At 43.6% G+C, this 7022-nt stretch overlaps 1 protein-coding gene across 5 annotated transcripts in view; it reads left to right on the top strand.

Annotated features, from left to right (window-relative positions):
• The first annotated feature begins 1258 nt into the window (after nucleotides 1-1258).
• GNG2 (G protein subunit gamma 2) overlaps nucleotides 1259-7022 on the top strand; it is a 127043-nt gene continuing 121279 nt past the window's right edge. For 2 of the 5 annotated variants that reach the window (XM_004601738.2, XM_055132398.1), the window contains exon 1: nucleotides 1259-1611. The gene's annotated coding sequence lies outside the window, so the exon portion shown is untranslated. Of the gene's footprint in view, nucleotides 1612-4731; nucleotides 4793-7022 lie in introns of all 5 variants that reach the window. The other 3 variants (XM_055132397.1, XM_055132396.1, XM_055132395.1) reach the window with 3 other exon arrangements.

Raw genomic sequence — 7022 nt, 5'->3', positions numbered from 1 at the left:
CTTTCCAGGTGCAGAATCCTGAGAAGTTTCTTACCATCATTGCCAGGAAAGATCCCCTACCCTTACTACTAGCTATTTTCTCCAAAACCAGCTAGCTAGTTTTCGCCAAGAACTTTGCATTGGTCTTGGGAGAGAATGGCTTGCAAGTTGAGTGAATTGTTACCACGAGCATCAGCGCTTAGTTGTGAATACACTAAGGGACAACGCATCATAAAACCAAGTATACTGGTCCTGGTTTGGCAATGTATGAGTTAATAGGCACTGAACACTTCTATGTTCCAGGAACAACGCTTTAGCACTTTGTGTGTCATCCCGGCTATCCTCCGTTCTACTATGGAGTCATCTCTATCAAATAGATGAAGACATTAAGGCATAAATGACCTCTCAGTGTCTGTGTTACAAGCCATAATGCCCAAAAGTAGAGAGAGAGTATGGGGAATGTTGTTTGCCATGGAGGCAGGGGGAGGGTGGGAAAGGAGGGGGGTATACTAGGGATATTGGTGGTGGGGAATGTGCACTGGTGGAAGGATGGGTGTTTTGATCATTGTGAGATTGTAACTCAAACATGAAAGCTTATAATTATCTCACGGTGATTCAATAAAAAAAAAAAAAGTTGAGTAATTTGCTCAGGTTTTCCATAAATGAGACTTTAGATCCCAGTCCTCACAGAGAAGTTGCCTGCAAGTTCTAGCCCAATCCACAGACCCTACCATCTTCAAAAGTGGAGAGAAAGTATTATGGGTTGTAAGAGTCCTGCGCTGCTGGATGGACTCAGCACAGCACCCACAGCCACCTTCCTTGCTCCTTCCCAGCACTTTTGGATCTCTTTTGGGAAACTTTCCTCACTGATAGGACTGTTGAAAGCACTGTGGAACTTTGTGTCACTCTTTGCCTCATAAGAATACTTAACAGCGACATTCTTTTCTGAGCAGATAGGTTAAGTAAGATCTCAGAGGTAGTGAGACTTTGGAGATATGAAACAAATGGGAATGTTGGTCACAGGGTGGGGGGAAATGCTCCAGCCATGAGCTGTGAATTACAAGCTCCCAGCCACTGGATCGGTGGGGACCCAAGTAAATTAGGAGCAACTCTGGATCATCAGGGACCATTAAGTCTAAAACAGCAACAGCAACCATTAAAGATCAGGCAGGGAAGGGGCAGTTAGTTGCTGGCAGCTGCTGGCGATGAGGAAGTGAGAGAGCAAAGAAAGGAACCCACAGCATCAGTGGCACGTGGAACAAAGAAAGAAAGAGGATTCTAATCAAGTGAGGGTCAGAAGTCCTAAAGAAGGCAGAACTGGTGGAGTGAGCCATTAAATGGGATAAGAGAGGAGGAAGAAAACAGTTAAGGGCTACCAAGAGGAGGAGGAAGTGGGAGATGCGCTGCTTCCGTAAAATCATCGATGATTGAAGACAAAGCTGGGTGGGGACTAGTCCCTGGACTGCAGGCGCCGCTGCTACACATACACGCAACGGCTGCCACTCCGTGGGCTGCTTCTACTACTGCTGCGCTGGGCTGGGCTGGGCTGGGCTGGGCGGGTTGCACCGGAGCTCGCCTGAACACAGCGGCTCCAGTGAGAGGAGAGACGCCTCTGAACAGCCTCAAGAGCAGGTAAAGGAAACGCTTTTCACGTTGCTTTTTTTTGAATGATAAGAACGATCTTTGCTTTTCAGACAGCTTTCTAAGAGAAATCAGATAAGAACTGGGGGCAAATGATTAAACTAGATTATTTTTAAAGGGCTTTGAGAATGATCACATTTGCTTTTTTTTTTCTTTTTTAATTTTTCATCTTCGTTAAGAGCTTAGCTTTGGTGATTCGTCAATAAAAAAAAAAACACGCCAAAATGTAAGAAGCTGTTTGCATAGTTCTCTGCAAGAAACGCAGGGCTGAGTTGAAATCACTTGGTGTTGTGAAGCTGTGGACCGATCCTCTGAGCCTTGCAGTCCCCTGTTTTAGGGGTGTAAGCACTGAAAAGTGTTCTTGGTATCTTTCTCACATATTGCCCCTGAGGGTCTTCTCTTTTGCATTCTAATGGCTGTGATTTGATTTCTGTTGGGTCTGGTCTTATAGGGGTTGGATGTTGTTGCTGTTAAATCCTTTTGTAGTCAGAATTTGCCAACAAAGGCTGGAATTGCGTATCTAAGGGGCAGTATTTACCATTCAAAAAGCAGTGTCTTCCTCAGCCTTGTGCCGCTGCTTTTGGGAGCAGCTCAGAAACAGCTACCATTTGCTGCGGGTCTTAGCCTAAAGTTGCATCTTTTTTTCCCCCTCCCTGAGGAGTGTGGAGGGTTTCATTTGTCTTGAGGCAGTACCTGGTATTATTATGGATTTTTGTGTTGATTTAGATTTTCTTCTTGTCTAGGGCAAGATGCACATCAGCCTTGACAAGGGAAAAAATGTAAAAAAAAAAGTGGCACTGGGTTGTTTTCTTAGTACAGAGTAAAACCGGAAAATAAAATTTGTATGTGATTTTTAATCTTTTTTTTCTCCAGCAATGAATGTGCTTAATGAGCTTGTTCATATTTATGAGTTACGTATGAAAGTGCAGTAAATAAGCCTGATGAGTTTGAAATGTGGTAGTGAGATTCCTTTGGCAGGATCTGGAGGAGAAAGAGTTTAAAATCCTAGTGTAGCATGATTCTTAAAATTGAGGTTAATCTCCCAACAGGAAGTGTGGTTTAAACAATAAGTGGTCATTGATAAAGGTTTTTTTTTTTCTCTTAGTGTTTAGAATGAAAAGAGATCATTTTCATTTTCAAAGAAAGGACTACTTATGGTGAAATAGGAATAATAAAAAATGTTCTAGTTGGTCACACACACATTAAAACATAGATTTTTCAACACTGAGTACACCGGTTAGGAGTGTTTTCATCTCTTTCTTTATAACCATTCTCAATGAAGAGGTAGAGGATTTTTTTTTAAAAAAATGCCATCTTAGAAATTGATTTAATTTTTTAAAATTTGTGTAGGAGCAAGCACAAAATAAAATTCTTTTTATTTTCAGACCTAAGAACCTCTGTAGATGCTAAGAAAAAAAGAAACGTGTAGCTTTCTGAGGTTACTTCTCCTTAAAATAAACCTGTACTGTGTGCGCAAGGGGCAAAGATCGCTGGTGTTGAAACTATGGAGATCCCCCGCCAGAGTCACTGAGTTTAATCAAACCTGTGGGCCAAGCAAGTCCTGTCATGTACTCCTCAGTTCCACTTCCTTTTTGCCTGTCCAGGAGAAAGATGTAGAGGCCCTTCCCAGAGAGATCTCCAGGAGGCTCAGGGACCCTGATCCCACTGCCTCTTAGCACATGAAGTAGAAAGTTGAGCACATGGGCTGTGTGGATGACGACTGCGCCAGTCTTGGGGTTTTAACCCATCTACAGTCTGGGATGTGTAGACCATCTGCCTGGCTCTTCTCTGTGTGGTTCCCCTGCAGGAAAGAGGAAAGGAAACCGGGGTCCAAGGACTCCTGGCTTTCTGGCCCTCTCCGAAACAGCTGGGAGGGACCTATTTTCTGCACTGCACACATTTGCTTCATCTTCCCATCTCGGCTCCAGGCCTGGCACTGGTAACAGGAGAGCATGCTCTGCTGGTTGACTGTTTAGGAAAAGAGGGATATGCTTCTTCACCCTAAAATGAGGCAGATTCTAGCCAGATGGAATTTTGAAAGACATAATGCTTTTGCTGAGGTTGTTCGGTGGCTTTGGAAGGAGTCACCCAACACTGAAATTTTAATTGTATGAGGTTGTTTTCTTTTTTCTTCTTTCTCCTGCCATATGGTTAATGACTGAGTAGTAACATGACTCCATCATTTCATGGATACTCTGGGCTCCATGGGGTGGGCACTGAGTAATGTGTTTGGTTAACTGAGTTTTTTAGCTTACTTCTGAAGGCAGGGCCAACTTTTCAGTACAGCAGCTCTGTAGTCAACACAAAGAGCCTGTTCAAAGAGACAACTGTAGGTGGAAGAACAGAACATGGTGGAGTGAAAAGAATGCAGGCTTTGAGGCAGGCGGATCTGCCTTTGCCTCTGTGTCTGGTTCTTAATCCTTGACCTGGTATGATAACTTAGGAACCTTAGCTTCTTCATTTTAAAAAAGGGGTTAATAATTAAAGAAGGCTTGTGAATGTGTGCGTGTGAAGAGGTGTTGTTATAGTTTATTTTGTTTTATCTTTTGTGTGTGACTATGTTAAATGCCTGGTGCAGAGCAGGCACTTGAATATACCTTTTTTTTTTTTTTTTTGAGTGGTGTAAAGTTCTACAACAAAGGTTCCAGGAAACTGCTTTTTTAATTGTCAAATACACACAACAATAATTTTTCCCATTTTGACTATTTAAAATATTTTTTCCATTTCGACTATTTTTTAACTATACTCTGCCTGACAATATATAAGACATGGTTTTTGACACCAATGCCACAATTCATCTTCAGATCTCCATCTTCTTCTGAGACTTCTCAGGTGGAAACTCTGTACCCATTAAACCAGTGTTTTCCAAACTTGGCAATAACCCCTTCCCAGAGTACTGGAATAATCAGCAGGGTGGGGGACAGAGGGAGAGGTGGAAGTAGAGTTTTGTTTGCAAGGGGGGAGGGCGTGTATTTTCTGTTTGTTCACTTAAAGAAAGAAGGTAGATTTCTAGGGGGTTGATTTTTTGTTTTGAAAAGGGGGAAATATAGACTATTTAAGTTTGGAAACCTCTGCATTAAGCAGTCACTCCCCGCTTTCTCCTGCCTGCAGCCCCTGGAAACCACTATTCTGCTTTCTGACTCTGAGAATTTGACTGCTCTAAGTACCTTATGTAAGTAGAATCCTGCAGCATTTTGTCTTTTTGTGGTTAGCTAATTTTACTTAGCACAATAACTTCAAAGTTCATTCATGCTCTTAAAAATGACAGGATTTTTTCCTCCTTAAGGCTTAATGATGGTCCGTTATACATATATGCCACGTTTTGTTTATTCATCCATCTGTTGGTAGATACTTGGTTTGCTTCCACATTTTAGCTGCTGTGAATAATGCAGCAATGACTACAAATATCTATTTGTGTCTCTGTTTTCACTTCATCTTGAGTGCCCCGAGGAGGAATTGCTGGATCTTATAATTCTGTGTTCAGTTTTCAGAGGAATGACCACCTCGCTTTCCCAAGTGGCATCTCCACTGTGCACTTCACTGTGCACTGTCCACTCAGTAGTGGACAGGATTACATTTTCTCACCCAAACTCACTATTCTCTGAGCCCCTTTATTTTCACAATAGTCTTCCTAATGGGCACGAATTGGTATCAAAAAAGTTGATTTTTCTTTCCTTTTACTCCCCTCCCTCCCTCCTACCTCCCTTCTCCTCCCTCCCTCCCTCCCTTCCTTCCTCCCTCCCTCCCTCCCTTCTTTCCTCCCTCTCTCCCTCCCTTCCTTCCTCCCTCTTTTTTTTTTTTTTGGCTCTGTGGGGGCCACATTTCAAGGTTTGTAAACCCAGTTTCTCAGGGTTTACTACTGGATCTGTGCTCAGGGATCACTTCCCAGGGTGGGGCATGGCGGCCCATATGTGGTATCCGGGATCGAATCCAAGTCAGCCACATGCTAGACAAGCACCCCACTCTCTGTTCTGTTGCTCTGCCCCCTTCCTTTCTTTCTTCCGTGTTTTGAGGTCTCACCGAATGGTGCTTGGGGACGACTCCCAGCTTAGTGCTCGGAGGTCACACCTCTTGGGGACTGTGCTGTGCTGGGACTTAAACCCAGGTCTCCAGTTTGAGGAGCCTGCACTCCAAGCAAAAAACTCTCTCCTGCCAAAAACGGGTGATTTCAGCTTGCATTTCCTTAATAGATAATGATGTTGAGCACCTGTTTTTGTGCTTATTGGCCATCTGCATATCTTCTCTGGAGAAGTTTATTTAAGTTCTTTATCCATTTCCAAATGAAGAAATCTCCTAACGTAGTTTGCCATTAAGATCATTATTATAATCTTTGTATCTAATGGACAGTCTATACCAGTATCGCCCTTCCCCAGATAAAATGCCTGTCTGAAAAGTAACTTTCAGGGCCAGACAGAGAGCTCAGTGGGCCAAGCACATGCTTTGCATGCAGGAGGCCCAGGTTCCATCTGCAGTACCATATGGTTCCCTGAGCTCCACAGGGAATGGCTGTCAAGCAAAGAGTCTGGAGTAGCCCTTAAACACTGTTCCTAAACCAGAAACAAAAGCATCACAGAACAAAAAGTAAATTTCAAACTGGGTAGCAGAAGGTGAGAGAATCTGAAGGCTACTGTAATAGTTGCTATCAAGAGTTGCTGCTGGTGCCATCCAGAGCTCACGGTTGCAGCCACACTGAGGAACCTGTGTGGAGCATGCATGCCTTCCCCTGGTTCGACCGCAGACGAGACATCAGGGGAAGTCGCCGCAGTGTCTTCTCATCCCCACTTATTAGCTGTCCCTTCACTGCGTGAGAAAAATGCATAGTTAGTAGCAGGATCAATTAAAAGGCAGAAGTAGGATTCACACTTTCTCAACCCCTGTATCACCGGAAGTGATAACTTGCAGAGGGGGCTGTAGTCAACCACAGATGCCGAGACCGCAAGTTTTCAGGAATGGAATGTGATTTAAATCCATGCCTCCTCGTTGGAAATTTAAAAAAAAAATTATTTTGTGCTTCATCTTCCACTACAGATTTCAATCCCGATTCTGAAACGGGCAAGGCTGGGTGTAAGGATGGGAAGGAGCAGAGCTGGGTTAATATATGAGGGAGCTGCCTCAGGAATAGTGACACCATCTGAGCTTCACGGTGGCTGGAATCAGGGTTGGGGTGGGGAGTAGACGCTGACTTGGAGTGTTTGAAGAGCTCCTAAGTAGTTATGTGTCAACTTAGTGTAATGCTGAGTATATGTATTGGGGTGGGGGTAAAAAGGATTCCCCTGGCTTTATTTAACTTGCAAATCTGTTTATTCTGCAGGGGCTTAGAGGTACCATGCCTGGTATAAATTTAATAACATCAAGACTTTGTCTCTTGGCTGCAGTGACAACTCCATGGGCAGTAGCACATT

The sequence above is a fragment of the Sorex araneus genome, chromosome 3, assembly GCF_027595985.1.
Source record: "Sorex araneus isolate mSorAra2 chromosome 3, mSorAra2.pri, whole genome shotgun sequence".
Classification (NCBI taxonomy): Eukaryota; Metazoa; Chordata; class Mammalia; order Eulipotyphla; family Soricidae; genus Sorex; species Sorex araneus.
Note: the sequence above shows the minus strand (reverse complement) of the source record. Positions and strands in the feature narration are given on the sequence as shown.